This window comes from Lissotriton vulgaris, chromosome 2_1, assembly GCF_964263255.1.
Source record: "Lissotriton vulgaris chromosome 2_1, aLisVul1.2, whole genome shotgun sequence".
NCBI lineage: Eukaryota > Metazoa > Chordata > Amphibia > Caudata > Salamandridae > Lissotriton > Lissotriton vulgaris.
Window position 1 is genome coordinate 249,592,965 of NC_141687.1, and position 16,705 is coordinate 249,609,669.

Consider the following 16,705-nt stretch of genomic DNA (forward strand, 5'->3'; position numbering starts at 1 on the left):
AACTTTCAGAGTAAACTGGTTCAACGCAAAGCTAGAACCTACATAAAAGAACATCGCAGCATGCCATTTTATACGAAATGATGTATTGCTTTTCGCTGAACAAACTCAACTCGAGCCAGAACAGTGAGGCGCACACACACAATACTAAGGGCTACCGATTCACATTTAAGCAGGGAACATTCACCCCCATAATGAAAATAATGTCTGATGGTCCACAAATACATTCGACCATCAAAACAAAAGGGCGAGATATGAAGGAATACGAGAAAATAAGCTACATACTAAAGGCACAATATTTCTCATAACTATTTTACGCATCAGTTCATCTCTACATTCCTTGCAATTATTTTGAATGGGTTCTAACTCTCTCTGTTAATTTATAGACTTCCAGGTCACTTACTAATTAATATTACACTATGTGAATGAATACAGACATCAGTAAAGATTACACAACATTTTTAGCTCAACATGTTACTTTGATTCTAGGACAAATATACGTAGGTCCTAAAAGATCAAAAAGGCATGACAGTCTTTATATTAAACAGTCATTGGAATAATTCTATTTCCCATTCTAATAGTAACCTTATTTTTATATACAGTTCCTCCTTGTGTTCTTTTCCCCCCTCTGATATTATTTTGAAATTGGGAGATTCTACTTTGAGAATTAGGAGTTGGAATGTAGCTGGTCTACAATCTAAAAACTTACATAACCCGATTGGTTAACCCTCATAAGGCTGTATGATGTACTTCTGTTTCAGGAGACCTGTTCTTTACAGAAAGTACCAATTGACGGGTTTGAATGTCAGAGCACTCCAGCAACGCCCTCCCTGTTTGGGTGGGAATCGGGCGGCTTGGCTATTTGTGTGACTCTCCTGGCAGGAGGCAGTGTTAGCAACTAGTAGTGTTAGTTTTTAATTTTACGAGGAGAATAACTTTGTTTCTCATTAATTTCTAAAATAATGATTTTAACAATGTACCGTATTCTAAATTCCTGATTTTATTTGAATATATGACCTCCCTTCGGGAAGCAGTCTCTGCTAAAGGTCTATTGGCAGGGTTTTGCTTGGCTGGAGAATTTAACGCCAGGATTCCCTCCAACGCAAACCTTTTAACTTCCTCTAGTTTAGTCTATTGGCAGGGTTTTGCTTGGCTGGAGGAATTTAACGCCAGGATTCCCTCTAACGCAAATCTTTTAACTTCCTCTAGTTTAGTCAAAGGAAGTAATACTGTAAAATCTGTGAATGATGCAGATACAAGAGGGCTGGAGTTGATAACGACCTGGATACCCCTGATTTGGAGAATGTAATGGATATGGTTTCCAGTGAAGAACGCTTGATACCCACGTTTATAGACAGAGGTTGCTCCTAGATAATAGATCATTTTTTCCTATCCTTGAATCTGACGGATTTCGTGTCCCTTGGGAAAATAGTTCCATCTACTATGGGGATCATAACCCCATTGCGGTTTTATAAATTTTGCCTCCTAAGCCATTGTTAAGTAAGGAATGCAGAGCACGTCATTTGCAAGTAACTGGCAATGTTTTAAGATTAGTGGAGAGCAGTAAAGCCCACCCTACTTTTTCAAACTGTGGTTAATGAGAACCTTGACTTGATGGAGGTTTGTCTAAACTAGAACAACTCCGAATGCCAAGTGGTTCCAGTCTTTACCAGGCTCTGTCTGAACAGAAGGAGCAACTTAATGTGTCCCCTAGGTAGGCCTGCCAACAAGCCCAGACATTTCAGCCATGTCTGTTCCAGGGCCAATCGCCAATTGCGCAAAGTTCTTATAGCTACTCCTAGAGATTCCTCGGAAGTGGCACTCAGACGTAAGGAATATAAGGAGGCTACCTCCATAAGGAAGCGGGTAAGTGCTGCAACACCAATGGGATACCTTGGCATCATCAGCAGTGGGGAAGAATGGTAAACTTTTCTGGAGGGCTGTATACAATATGAAACGTCTGAGCCAAGTAGCTACCCTGATAACCAAAATAAAATTAGGGCCTCTCACTTGACTGAAATCTATGCCGCTACTGAAGTCTCAGATCGCCCGGAGGAGGAGTATGTTCTTAGGGAGTTTCAGGTATCCAGAGTGAGGTGCTCAATGCCATTGGGCAAAGTATAAGGGCAAGGCTCCAGGCCTGAATGGATCTCTGTTGGAACCCAAAGTTGTCAGGTCACCTAGGGTAGCCTGACCTAGGGTAAGACTGTCATCTATTAGAGGCACATGCGTGAAGGTTGCACACCACCCAGCAGTAACTCAAAGCAATTCCACTCAAAAATGACGCTACACCAATTTTTTGGGGAAAAATACGAGTTGTTATATAAAAATATTTTGTCTACTCCTCAGTCGTTTTACATTTAAATACACTGTACAAATTTTATCAGTTCTTTCTACATATATCTTATAGCATCAGAAGAATCCAGTTCAGTAGTAGTTATTCTTCTACAGGGATAGATTACCCACCCAAGCTGAGGTTTTCTAGTTACACCACAAGAGCAATCACAACTTTGACACTTTATCCACTTTAGCTTATCACTTTAGAAATATCCAGGTCTTAGGACCCTGGAATATTACCTCTCCGCCCACTGTGTGACACCTTCCTCTCAAGAGGTGAGTAACCCAAGGATTACAATTACCATTTATTATATGTATTATCACAACAGCTCTATTATAACTTGCTCATAGGTAAACAGGATGAAGTCACAGATTCTTCTTCCCCTCCTCCTCTGTAAAAGAATCCCACAATATCCTTCAGTACACAAGTTTAGTATCCTTAATATCTCAGGTCACTTCTCCTGCCCTGAGGAGAATCTCTAATAAACTTGAGTCTCTGAGACTGATACCCAGGGCTTCTTAACGGGCTCTCCTTCACCCTATCAGGGCTAGACATAGAGATCTTCAGAGATCAAAAGTGTGTAGGGGGATTCCAACAGTTAGTCCCGGTCTAGGGGCATAAAGAAACTCCTCCCCAGCTTCCTGGCTGTATCCCCAGTCACTCTTTACTCTTCCCCTACTTTTCCACCTTACTTGGGACCAGAGCAGAGGTTGCCGCTGACACAGATCTTCAGTTCTCCCTCTCCTCCGCCGCACCTCAGACGAAAATCGGCCCTCCGCCCCGTGCTAGAAAGGGGCTGAGCCTGGACCGAGGTGACCGAAGTTTCAGTCACCCGTGAACGCCTCTCCGCTCTCCACTGGATCGGACTGCAGCGCAGGCGCCGGTGAATAGTGTACCCGCTAGGCGCCGCCTCACTTGCTCGGCTGCGCTCGGCTCACCGCTACAGAGCCTGCGCGGGGGATTAGTACTACGCCGACTCCCCGCCTCCTTTACAGCCGCGTCACTGAGCCTGCGCAGGGGTTAGCGCTTACTTCCCTCAGACGCTCAGCCCAGCAATGCCTATGCCAACTCACGCCTCCGATTCAGTGGCTCCTCGGCGGCGTAGTGCGACGGATCTCGCCCTGGTCTTCACTCACGAGGTTCTGGTAGGATGAGTTCACGAAGGGAAAATGAAGGGAGCAAGTTCCCAGATAGTAGTTGGGAAACTGAGGGAGAGGATCAAAGGGGGCTCAGGGGGCCAACCGCCACAGTTGCACCGGTTCCCACAGAAGGTGAAGTCCGATGGGAGGGTTTAGTCAGGGGCCAGAGGGGGAACGTCTTCCTGAAAAAGTTGACTATTACTCAGACAACTACTGCTCCAGTGCGTCCTCTTCCTCACACCACTGCCTCTCTCCTCCAACTCCCTGTACTGCACACAATGGCTTCCTGACCTCTGCCCTTATATAGTCTGTCCTCACAGGGTCCAGTAGGGTCCAGAAGGTTCTGGAAGGCCTAATATTAACCTATGGGGCACTCTAGGGGACTGACAGTTATGGCAGTTAGAAGCCACCATTTTGTTGGACTAAGTGAATTCCTGTCATGAGGGTAAAAGAGCACCTATCCCCCAGGCCAACACCATGAAAAATCTAGTGGACACAAAAATATATAAAGGCATGAGGGGCAAAAAGGGGACAAAATAAATAATAAATTGGAGGGACCACGCAAAGGGCCAGACAGGTCTAACACACGTCCCCCCCAGCTGAAAGTGGGGAGAGCTACCCAACCCCTTGGAAGTCCTCATCACTAAGGCGGAAATACCTAGAGAGACCGTCTGCATTGGCGTGGTCTACTCCAGGCCGATGTTCCACCCGGAAGTCCATTCCCTGTAGGGAGATGGACCATCTCAGCAACTTGGGATTCTCCCCCTTCATCTGCATTAGCCAACGTACGGGGCGGTGGTCAGTCTGAACCAGGAAGTGCGAGCCAAACAGGTATGGCCGCAGCTTCTTCAGAGCCCACACCACCGCGAAAGCTTCTCTCTCAATTGCACTCGACTTCAGTTCCCGGGGAAGCAGTCTCCTGGATAGGAAAACTACAGGCTGATCCAGGCCCTCCTCATTCAGTTGCAATAACACTGCCCCAATGCCATGTTCTGATGCATCTGTCTTGACAATGAATTCTTTGGAGAAGTCTGGGGCCCACAGGACCGGTGCCGCACACATTGCCTGCTTCAATTTTACAAAGGCTTGCTGACAAGCCTCTGTCCAAACTACCCGTCAAGGTTGTTTCTTTGAGGTAAGCTCTGTGAGAGGTGCTACAATAGTGCCATACCCCTTCACAAAGCGACGGTAGTAGCCTGCGAGGCCCAGGAAAGCTCGGACCTCAGTCTGTGTCTTGGGGGGGTTCCCAGGCCATGATTGCCTCAATCTTTGCCTGCAGGGGCTGCACTGTTCCCCTACCCACCAAGTGTCCAAGGTACACAACCGACCCCTGCCCAATCTGACATTTGCTGGCTTTGATTATCAATCCAGCTTGTTTCAGGGCCCGGAGAACTGCTTGCAAATGTTGCAAATGGTCCTCCCAACTGCTACTGAAGACAGCAATGTCATCCAGATAAGCAGCGGAGAAACCCTCCATTCCGGAGAGGACCTGATTCACCAGCCGCTGAAAAGTGGCAGGGGCATTTTTGAGCCCAAAGGGCATCACACAAAATTGGAAGTGTCCCTCAGGCGTGGAGAAGGCTGACCTTTCCTTCATCTGTCAAGGAGATCTGCCAGTACCCTGAAGTGAGGTCAAAGGTACTTAGGTATTGGGCAGCTCCTAGCCGGTCAACTAATTCATCCGCCCTAGGGATCGGATAGGCATCAGTTTTTGTAACTGAGTTCAGTCCCCGGTAATCCACACAGAACCTCAGTTCTGGAGTGGTGCCCGGTGGAGCGGCTTTTGGCACTAGAACCACCGGACTGGACCAGGGGCTGTTGGAAGGTTCTATAACTCCTAGCTCTAGCATCTTGGCAACCTTCACCTTGTCGGACAGCCGGTAGGTCTTTGACTTCACTGGTGGGCTGTCCCCTGTGTCCACAACATGGGTACACAGGTGAGTCCTTCCCGGGACAAGGGAGAATAACGTAGAGTACTGCTCCAGTATCTGGCGACAGTCCTCTCGCTCTTCAGAAGTTAGGGATGGAGAGAGAATCACTCCCTCCACTGACCCATCCTTTTCTTGAGACGAGAACAAATCCGGGAGAGGTTCGCTTTCCGCTTCCTCTTCCCCATCAGTCACCATCATTAAGATGACCTCGGGCCTCTCATGGTGGGGTTTGAGTCGGTTGGCATGAAGCACCCGCAGGGGCTGTCGTGGGGTCTTAAGGTCCACCAGGTATGTGGCCTTACCCTTCTTCTCCAACACCTCAAAGGGGCCTGTCCAGCGATCCTGGAAGGCACTAAGCTCTCCAGGCTCCATCACCCACACTTTCTGGCCAGGCTCCAATTCCACCTGGTGAGCGTTGTGGTCATACCACTCCTTCATGACTGCCTGGCTGGCCTCCAAGTTGTCAGAAGCTTGCTTCCACAACTTCGCCATTTGGCTCCTGAAGGCCAGCATGTAGCTCATCACATCCTGGGGGGGTTTCCTGGGAGACTTTTCCCAGCCATCCTTCACCAGGCTGAGAGGACCGCGTACAGGGTGCCCATACAGAAGCTCGAAGGGGCTGAAGCCCACTCCCTTCTGTGGCACTTCCCTATAGGAGAATAGCAAACAGGGTAGGAGGACGTCCCATTTCCTCCGCAGGCTTTCAGGCAGACTTCTGATCATGCCCTTCAAGGTCTTGTTGAACCTCTCGACCAGTCCATTTGACTGAGGATGATAGAGTGTGGTGAACCGGTAGGTCACTCCACACTCCTTCCACATTGCCCGCATGTACGCGGACATAAAGTTGGTCCCCCCTGTCAGACACAACTTCCTTGGGGAAACCCACTCGGGTAAAGATCCCCATTAGGGCCTTAGCCACCACAGGTGCAGTGACAGTCCTCAGAGGAATTGCCTCTGGGCCCCGTGTGGCATGATCCACCAGAACCAGGATGAACCTGTGATCAGCTGTTGTTGGTGGATCCAAGGGCCCTACAATGTCGATGCCCACCCTTTCAAAGGGGGTGCTAACGACTGGGAGTGGTTCCAGGGGAGCTTTCAGCTTCACCCCTGTTTTCCCACTGGCCTGGCAGGATACACATGTCCGACAGTAGGTGTTGGACGCCACTTTCATCTGAGGCCAGTAAAAGTGGGGGACAAGCCGAGCAAAGGTCTTGTCCTGACCGAAGTGTCCTGCCAAGGGTATTGCATGAGCCAATTCCAGCAGAAAGGCTCGGTATCGTTGCGGGACTACCAAGGCCCTTGATGAACCAGGTAAGGGTACCTTGGGTTCACTGTAGAGGAGTCCATCCTCCCAGTAAATATGGTAGTGTCCCGCAACGTTCCCTGCTGCCTGGGCTTCAGCCTGTCGCCTCAGTCCCTCAAGGGTAGGGCACTCCTTCTGGCCCTTACAGAACTCCTCTCTGGTAGGCCCTCCCTCCACATGCCACTCAGCAGGGATGGGCAAGTCCTCCAGAGAGACTACTTCCCCCTCCACGGACTCCTGGTCCACCACCGCAGGTGGCCGATCTGTCACATGGGGTGTGGAAGCCGAAGCAGGCTTCTCCTGTCTTCGGGTCTGTCCCTTTTTGGCAGCGGGTTGGGCCATTGTTTCAGGCTCCAACCCAGGCGAACTCCCTCTCCGGGCAGTCGCAGACCTTGTGCTTACACAGGCCCAGTCAGGTGTACCCAGCATCGCAGAGTGCGTCCGGTATTCCACCTCTCTCCAAGCATTGTGCTCCATATCATTCCCCAAAAACAACAGGTGATGGACCGAATGTGGATCAATGTCACACACTCACCCCAGTCCAAAGATCTGGGCCCAAATCCATCGTTTTTTTGCACTCCACACCACCCTGGGTTAGACAATGGTGATATGCAAATCAGCTCAGACCCTGTGCCCCATGGGAACAGTCCAGTCCGAACTACAAAAGCCATGTCCTTCCCAGAACGGAATCAAGCATCCGAGGACCGGACCGGTTTCGAGGTAACACCTCTCATCAGCCCGGCTAGCTTGACTCCAGTGGTGTGGAGTGCCTGGGACCCACGCCTGGGCATCCCCAGTACACCTAGGGCGGAATATGCAAAAACAACAGGTGATGGACCGAATGTGGATCAATGTCACACACTCACACCAGTCCAAAGATCTGGGCCCAAATCCATCGTTTTTTTGCACTCCACACCACCCTGGGTTAGACAATGGCGATATGCAAATCAGCTCCGACCCTGTGCCCCATGGGAACAGTCCAGTCGTGGTTCCCAGGCACTCCACACCACTGGAGTCAAGCTAGCCGGGCTGATGAGGTGTTACCTCGAAACCGGTCCGGTCCTCGGATGCTTGATTCCGTTCTGGGAAGGACATGGCTTTTGTAGTTCGGACTGGACTGTTCCCATGGGGCACAGGGTCAGAGCTGATTTGCATATCGCCATTGTCTAACCCAGGGTGGTGTGGAGTGCAAAAAAACAATGGATTTGGGCACAGATCTTCGGACTGGGGTGAGTGTGTGACATTGATCCACATTCGGTCCATCACCTGTTTTGTTTGCATATTCCGCCCTAAGTGCGCTGGGGATGCCCAGACGTGGGTGCCAGGCACTCCACACCACTGGAGTCAAGCTAGCCGGGCTGATGAGAGGTGTTACCTCGAAACCGGTCCGGTCCTCGGATGCTTGATTCCGTTCTGGGAAGGATATGGCTTTTGTAGTTCGGACTGGACTGTTCCCATGGGGCACAGGGTCAGAGCTGATTTGCATATCGCCATTGTCTAACCCAGGGTGGTGTGGAGTGCAAAAAAACGATGGATTTGGGCCCAGATCTTCGGACTGGGGCGAGTGTGTGACATTGATCCACATTCGGTCCATCACCTGTTTTGTTTCCATATCATTCCCCAGCAGACAATCAACTGGCACGGCAGGGCTAACGGCAACTCGAAGTGAACCTGCAACCCCATCCCACTCAAAGGGAACCTCAGCCACGGGATAGTGGCCCATTCTGCCGTCAGCCATCGCGGCGGGGTGGAGTACATTGGGAACCACCTGCTCTGGAGACACCAGTTGACTTCTCACCATAGTCATACTGGCTCCTGTATCTCTCAGAGCCTCCCCTCTCTAGCCATGGATGGTGATCCATTGCCCATACTTAGCAGTATTTGGGGGCACCTGGATCTTTGGAACCATCTCCCGTTCTCCCAGGGACACTAAGGTGGCACATGCCCACTCACCCCCCTTATCTAAGGGCAACTCCTCCCGAGCGCTACACTAGCTACTCCCGGGGTTTTTCCTCCGGTGGGAGGGGGTGGTCTCTTTGGGCATCTGACATCTCCCTTATAATGTCCAACACCACCACACTCAAAACAGTGGACAACCCTTGGCTGCTGGCTTTGGCCAGGATGAGGGTTTCTGGGCGGGTTAGCCTTAGGGGTGAAACCTGTTCCCTTTCCCTGAAAATTGTTTTGGGGACCTTTAGAGAACTCCCGCTTTTTATCTCCCCCCCCCTCCTTCTTCTGGGGGGCGCCCTGTCCGGCCTTTTGGGAATCCCCTCCAGTCCCCTTTGAGGACACCCGGGTACTTGCCCAGATGTCCGCCTCCTCTGCAAGCTTCCGGGGGTTGGTCAGCTTGCTGTCCACCAGGTGTTGGTGCAGCTCGGGAAAGCATTTCTCGAGTAGATGCTCTTTCAAAAATAGATCATACAACCCCTCATAATCCTTCACCTCACTGCCCTGTACCCAGCCCTCCAATGCCTTCCTTGCATAATCTAGGAAGTCCACCCAGTTCTGGGTGCTTAACTTGTGGCTCCCCCTGAACTTCTGGCGATACGTCTCTGGGGTTAACCCAAACTTCCTGATCAAGGCTAGCTTCATGGTGGGGTAGTTGGTCTGCTCCTCTGGTTCTAAGGCTAGCAAGGTGTCCCGACCAGTAGGAGGCATGTACTTGTACAAACCACCCACCCAGTGCATCTCCTGCACACCATGGGCTCTTAAGGAGACCACATAGGCAGCCAACCATTTGGCTATATCATCCCCTTGACTATAGCTAGCAATTAGGTCCTTAGGCAAATAGGGTCTAGACTCGCTGGCTGGTTCTCTGTATTCGCTGCCACCATTCTGAGTAGGAGAGGGTCCCCGTTGCAGGGCCTGGAGTTCTAACTCCTTCAGTTTGAATTCATGAGCCATCCTCCGCTCTTCCCTCTCCTGTTCTAGCCTGGCCAGTTCCCATTTTAATTGCCACATTTCCCTCCTGTCAGTGAGTTCTGCTTCGGTCAAGCTACCCCCGGAGACACTACTGCCCCTCCTAGAGTAAGACACTGGTCCTGGGAGTAGGTTTTCCACCTCTGAGTGGAATAATCCCTCTACCTCTATGACCGTGTCCCGGTCGGTCCCTTCATCCTCCTCCTTCCCTTCTCTGTGTGCTTCCACCCAAGCCCTTAAACTGGTCTGGAGTTCCCCCTTCTTGGCACCACGCTTAAAAAACACCCCCATCTGTTGACAGAAATCTTTTAGCTGGGCCACAGAGTAAGTGTCCAGTTCTTCCAGCGCAAATTCCATTTTGCAAAAGGCAATTCAAGGTTACACACACAAGAAGAATAGAGTTACAAGGGCAACCTGAAGCTACCTCCACCCCACCACCAGGAACAAATTTGGAAAAAGCAAAAGTAAAAATTAGGAGGGCCGCTAGGAGAAAACACCAGGTGTAGGTTAGTGGATTACACTTAGTTACTGCAGAGTAGTCGCAACCACAGTCACCATCCCACCGCTAGACACCAATTTGTTGGAACCTAAAGTTGTCAGGTCACCTAGGGTAGCCTGGCCTAGGGTAAGTGTCATCTATTAGAGGCACATGCGTGAAGGTTGCACACCACCCAGCAGTAACAAAGCAATTCCACTCAAAAATGACGCTACACCAATTTTTTGGGAAAAATACGAGTTGTTTTATAAAAATATTTTGTCTACTCCTCAGTCGTTTTACATTTAAATACACTGTACAAATTTTATAAGTTCTTTCTACATATATCTTATAACATCAGAAGAATCCAGTTCAGTAGTAGTTATTCTTCTACAGGGATAGATTACCCACCCAAGCTGAGGTTTTCTAGTTAAACCACAAGAGCAATCACAACTTTGACACTTTATCCACTTTAGCTTATCACTTTAGAAATATCCAGGTCTTAGGACCCTGGAATATTACCTCTCCGCCCACTGTGTGACATCTTCCTCTCAAGAGGTGAGTAACCCCAGGATTACAATTACCATTTATTAGATGTATTATCACAACAGCTCTATTATAACTTGCTCATAGGTAAACAGGATGAAGTCACAGATTCTTCTTCCCCTCCTCCTCTGTAAAAGAATCCCACAATATCCTTCAGTACACAAGTTTAGTATCCTTAATATCTCAGGTCACTTCTCCTGCCCTGAGGAGAATCTCTACTAAACTTGAGTCTCTGAGACTGATACCCAGGGCTTCTCAACGGGCTCTCCTTCACCCTATCAGGGCTAGACATAGAGATCTTCAGAGATCAAAAGTGTGTAGGGGGATTCCAACAGTTAGTCCCGGTCTAGGGGAATAAAGAAACTCCTCCCCAGCTTCCTGGCTGTATCCCCAGTCACTCTTTACTCTTCCCCTACTTTTCCACCTTACTTGGGACCTGAGCAGAGGTTGCCGCTGACACAGATCTTCAGTTCTCCCTCTTCTCCGCCGCACCTCACACGAAAATCGGCCCTCCGCCCCGTGCTAGAAAGAGGCTGAGCCTGGACCGAGGTGACCGAAGTTTCAGTCACCCGTGAACGCCTCTCCGCTCTCCACTGGATCGGACTGCAGCTCAGGCGCGGGTGAATAGTGTACCTGCTAGGCGCCACCTCACTTGCTCGGCTGCGCTCGGCTCACCGCTACAGAGCCTGCGCGGGGGATTAGTACTACGCCGACTCCCCGCCTCCTTTACAGCCGCGTCACTGAGCCTGCGCAGGGGTTAGCGCTTACTTCCCTCAGACGCTCAGCCCAGCAATGCCTAAGCCAACTCACGCCTCCGATTCAGTGGCTCCTCGGCGGCGTAGGGCGACGGATCTCGCCCTGGTCTTCACTCACGAGGTTCTGGTAGGATGAGTTCACGAAGGGAAAATGAAGGGAGCAAGTTCCCAGATAGTAGTTGGGAAACTGAGGGAGAGGGTCAAAGGGGGCTCAGGGGGCCAACCGCCACAGTTGCACCGGTTCCCACAGAAGGTGAAGTCCGATGGGAGGGTTTGGTCAGGGGCCAGAGGGGGAACGTCTTCCTGAAAAGGTTGACTATTAATCAGACAACTACTGCTCCAGTGCGTCGTCCTCCTCACACCACTGCCTCTCTCCTCCAACTCCCTGTACTGCACACAATGGCTTCCTGACCTCTGCCCTTATATAGTCTGTCCTCACAGGGTCCAGTAGGGTCCTGAAGGTTCTGGAAGGCCTAATATTAACCTATGGGGCACTCTAGGGGACTGACAGTTATGGCAGTTAGAAGCCACCATTTTGTTGGACTAAGTGAATTCCTGTCATGAGGGTAAAAGAGCACCTATCCCCCAGGCCAACACCATGAAAAATCTAGTGGACACAAAAATATATAAAAGCATGAGGGGCAAAAAGGGGACAAAATAAATAATAAATTGGAGGGACCACGCAAAGGGCCAGACAGGTCTAACAATCTCCAATTGATTTAATTTTTGATTTTAAGAGTTTTGGGCTACCTTATTGATAAAGGTTTGTAATGCTTTGTTCCGTTCCACTTCACCCAACTCATGGACTACTTCCCTTACACTACCAATCTTTAAAAAGAGGGACTGAGCCACGCCTAGTTGTCACAGGCCCATCTCTCTAATTAATACCACTGTAAAGATCCTTGGAAAGTGTAGGAAGCTGCCTCTGTATATGCTAGACCAAAGTGGAGCCCCAAAGGTAGGCTGAGGTGAAGTTAGATAGCAATGCACTCTCTACTTGTGGTAGTGTGGTCGAGCAGTAAGGCAGTATCAGAGGACGGTATTAAGCATTTGTTGTATACACTCAGTGAGCGAATGAATTTCCACACTCAAAGACTGAACTTCAGACCAATTGTTTTTGTATAAAAATATTCTTTTAGTTATTTTATTTTCTAGAACAAAGCAAGGCTAGCACAGGTAGGTGATACATACTTTGCAGTAAATGTACAGCTGTAATAGTTTGGATTTGTAATAATAAATGCACTTTGTTTTCACTTACAGTATGGTTTCAGAGAAATGCAGTACTTTGTAAATACAGTTCATGGACTTAAATGGAGTTTTCAGTGAAATTACAGGCGTTACTTTTGAGATTACTTTTCTTACTCAGAGTAGTATACCTGGATACTACTCTGGGACATTTCCTGTAAACAGGTAAGTAAAATTATTTTTGTAAGTTAGTGCAATTTTAAAGAATTTCTTTAGGTTTTCAGACTCCACATTTAGAAACTTTTCACAGAAAAACAGTCAATGTTATCCTACGGAGGAAAATAGAGTTATTGGTTTTGAGGTAAGTATTTGGTAGTGAGAGTTAAGTTTCTGGGGGTAGACTCAGGGGTCCCCCAGGGTCAAGGATGCATTCTTGTTACACCCTCAGCAGCACTAGGGCGGCCGGGTGCAGAGTGCCGAGGCCCAATGTTATCAAATGGGGTTTTGTGGGCCTCCATTTGGTGGCTGCTGACTAGCAGGCCAATTGATTGTGGGAGCAAAGCTCCGGGACTTTAGCTCAGGGTAAATGGGAGACAAAGTAGCGCCAAAAGGTACACCATCAGCGGCACTAGGGCGGCCGGGTGCAGGGTGCTGTTACGACATCGGGCACCCTGTTTTCAATCTGGGAACCTCCGGTTTGCAAAGGCACTGCAGGCTTGGGGACGAAGGTCTTCTGAGTGAGACCACCACTTCGAGAGATAAGTTGGGAAGTTAGGCGTTGGTACGGCCCCGTCTGTTTGGGCATCCAAGGCTGTGGGGCGTCGGGTGCAGGGGTGCCTTTTGGGGTTGGCTCTTCTTACCAGCTCCTGGTCGCGATTGGGTGGTACCTTCTGGATTGAGGCTGCAGGTGTTGGGTGGAGGCTTGAGGCAGGTCAGGGGTCGCCGGATCTCAGGTCAGGATTGCCGGTGTGACCTCCTCGTGGGGTTTGCCCACTCGAGCTCAGGCCGTGGATGACTGGTGCAGACCCGCGGTTTCCATCCGGGGCCAGAGGTTGCTAATGAACAAATCCGGTGTACACGGGAGCAAAAGTCTGTGGTGGAAGGCAGGCAGGTCCTCCGGGGTTTTCGAGGTTGCTGGCTGCAGTACACACTGGGATTTCGCAGGAGCAGGTTAGAGGTGCAGACAAGCCGGGAAGGCTGGGGCCAAGTCAGTGGGCGTTTTCCTCTTGTTAGCTGCTGAACAGCTGTTCGGCACTTCTTCATCTTCATCTTGTAGTTTCTTCTTGCCTGTAGAAGCAAGGTTCAGGGGTGCCCCTAAATACTAGATTTAGGGGCGTTACAGATAGGTAAAAGGCAGGGATCAATGGGTCACTTCCCCGGGTGGGTACACCCCCTATTATGCCACCCTCCAGTGGGAGTGGGGGGCATGAGCCTGTCCCTGGTTGGATGAGTCCCTCCATCTGCAAGATGGCATGGACTGAGTTGTGCTTCACCTCGCCTTCCCCACCTGAGGGGTGGAGTTGGCAGAGGGGGGCACATCTCTCTTCCTCACTTGTTTTTCCCACCAGTTCTCCTGCCCAAAGTGGCGGTCAGAACAAGTGGGGACAAGTTGCTAAGAGCAGCAAGTGGCCTGGGGAGGCAAGCCTTTGAAGCTTTCCCTTCATGAACCCTGCCCATCCTGGGGGAGGAGGCTTGGCACCTCGTCCCAGGATGTGCATTGTTTTAGGCCCCAGAGAGCTGCAGGCTCTCGACCCAGGGGTCCAGAAACAGGTCTGGTGGTGGCAGCTGAAAACAGCCACTCAGCTTGGACACTAGTGATAGGTTCGTTTTCAGGGGGCATTTCTACGATGCCCTCTGTACATTTTTCATTAAATCCCTCACTGGCATCAGTGTGGGTTTAATGTGCTGAGAAGTTTGATATCAAACTTCTCAGTTTTCAGTGTAGCCATTAGGGTGCTGTTGAATTCGTAATGACAAACTCCCAGCACCATATACTCCTAATGGCAGCACTGCAATTACAATGTCAAAGAATGGACTTAGACACTGTAGGGGTTCAGGGCTCATGCACTTGTACCCTCACCACTGGTACAGTGCACCCAGCTAGAGGGGTGACTGACCAATGCCAGGGCAGTAGGTTGTAGGCATTGCACACAGATGTGTGCCATGTCGACTCATCACTTTATTTGGCACCAAAACACGCAGCCTGCAGAGGCAGTGTGCGAGTGTAATGGTATAGGACCTCTAAGGGTGGCACAATACGTGCTGCAGCCCTTAGAGGCCTTCTCTGATCACAGTGCCATGGGTACCTGTGGTACCATTTACCAGGAGCCGATATGTGGCCAGAGATGCTAATTGGGTTTAGGCTTCAATGCAGTTTTAGGGAAAGAACATAGGCCCGGGTACCTGATTAGCAGGAGCCCAGGACACACTCAGTCAAAGCACATCAGCAATTCAGCAAAAATTGGGGCCAACCATGCCGAAAGAGGGCCCTTTATCACAGGAGGGTATTATATAATAGAATTAGAAGGTGGGAGGAAGAAAAGAGGATCCTATATCCGTGCCAATATGGTCCAGGAATCAAGTTGGATCCATCGAACAATGTCTAAATTTAAGCCTGATCATTGGGAAATACACTGTAACTAAACAATCGCCCCTGTACTTGGCTTTTATGGATTTGACCTCCGCTTTTGACTGCATTACTCGCTCATAGCTATGGTCAAATCTTTTCGCACAGGGGCTGGACGAAATACTGGTGCACTTATTGCATATTTGCCTAGGGATATGAAGGTCCGGGTCCGATTAACAGCCGGTGGAGAGGTCACATCAGATATTGGTGCTTTTAGTGGAATACGACATGGATGTGTTTTTGCGTCACTTTTATTTGTCTTATATATTAATGATCTTCATCCATTTTTAATAAACATCACATCAGATGTACCAAAAATTAAAGACTTCACATTGCCATCACTTCAGTACACAGATGATGCTGTTTTAATGGCATGTACACAGAGAGCCCTGACACTTAGTACAAGGTTTTGTTGATTTTATGTGATTGCTCAACCTGCAGACTAATTTTACTAAATCCTATATTATGGCGCGTGGCCCAAAGAAACTCTGTTAATCTACCCTTTTAATAAGGAATGGCGCTATGAACTACACAAGCACTTACTTGTATTTGGACGTTCCATTTGCTGCTTCCGGCTCTTGCACACCGCATACTGCACTTAGCAGGGCATAACTTACAAAGGCAAATGTAGCTTTATGTAGTCTCCCTCAACCTAAGGGTGGGGGTGTTATACTGACCCTATTACAAATTTATAAAAACTCATTGTGTTCTCACTGCAACATATGGGGCCGAACTTTGGGGCAGCCACAAATGCAGCACTATGGAGACAGAAGAAAACAGGTTCTGCAGAAAGGTTTTAATGGCACCTATTTTGTCCTTCCATTTCGTTTGTCATAATGAATTGGGCATTCTGTATACAGAATATTACATTAAAGCTAACCCACCATTAATATGGTTGGCCGTCTGGAAAAGCAAGGAGGTGACTCTTACCAGGGAAATTACAGACTGTCTTAGTTGTGGTAACGGACTTTAGATTCCACGCTGGCAAGCCAAAAGATCTTGTCTGCAGGTCTTTTCCGACCCAAAGTGGCATCTTAGTATTCCCAAAAGAGAGTTACAGAAGGCTCTGTGTGACCCAGCCATCTCAGAAAGAATGCTCATTGAGAGACGCAACATATACCGCCTGCATAGAATCTTTACTGCTTATATTACCAATATCACAGCGCGCTGGGAACTGAGCCTATTGTTCCTTTATATAGCTGGCACAATTAAATATTAATTATGTTTTCGATTGGGTTTTAATACTAATCTTGATCTCTTGCCATTCTCCTGTAATTGGAACTCTAGTCAAACAATGTTGCATGTTTTTGTGGATTCTATGTAATGTATACAGGGCATTTTTTGTGTGATTACCCTTATGAGAAAATGATGCATTAATAATCTCAGAGAAGCTTCAAACATTCTTTTTCATTTAATGGACAATGATGTGATAATTCATGTTAGTGCTTTCTGGAGAGAAGCGGTCAGAGCTTGCGGCTCTAAGAACACTAA

The 16,705-nt window shown here is 49.0% G+C and overlaps 1 protein-coding gene across 6 annotated transcripts in view; it reads right to left on the reverse strand.

Annotated features, from left to right (window-relative positions):
- The window catches only part of CUEDC1 (CUE domain containing 1), a 673,926-nt gene that overhangs the window by 565,761 nt on the left and 91,460 nt on the right, over positions 1-16,705 (reverse strand). The window lies entirely within an intron of this gene.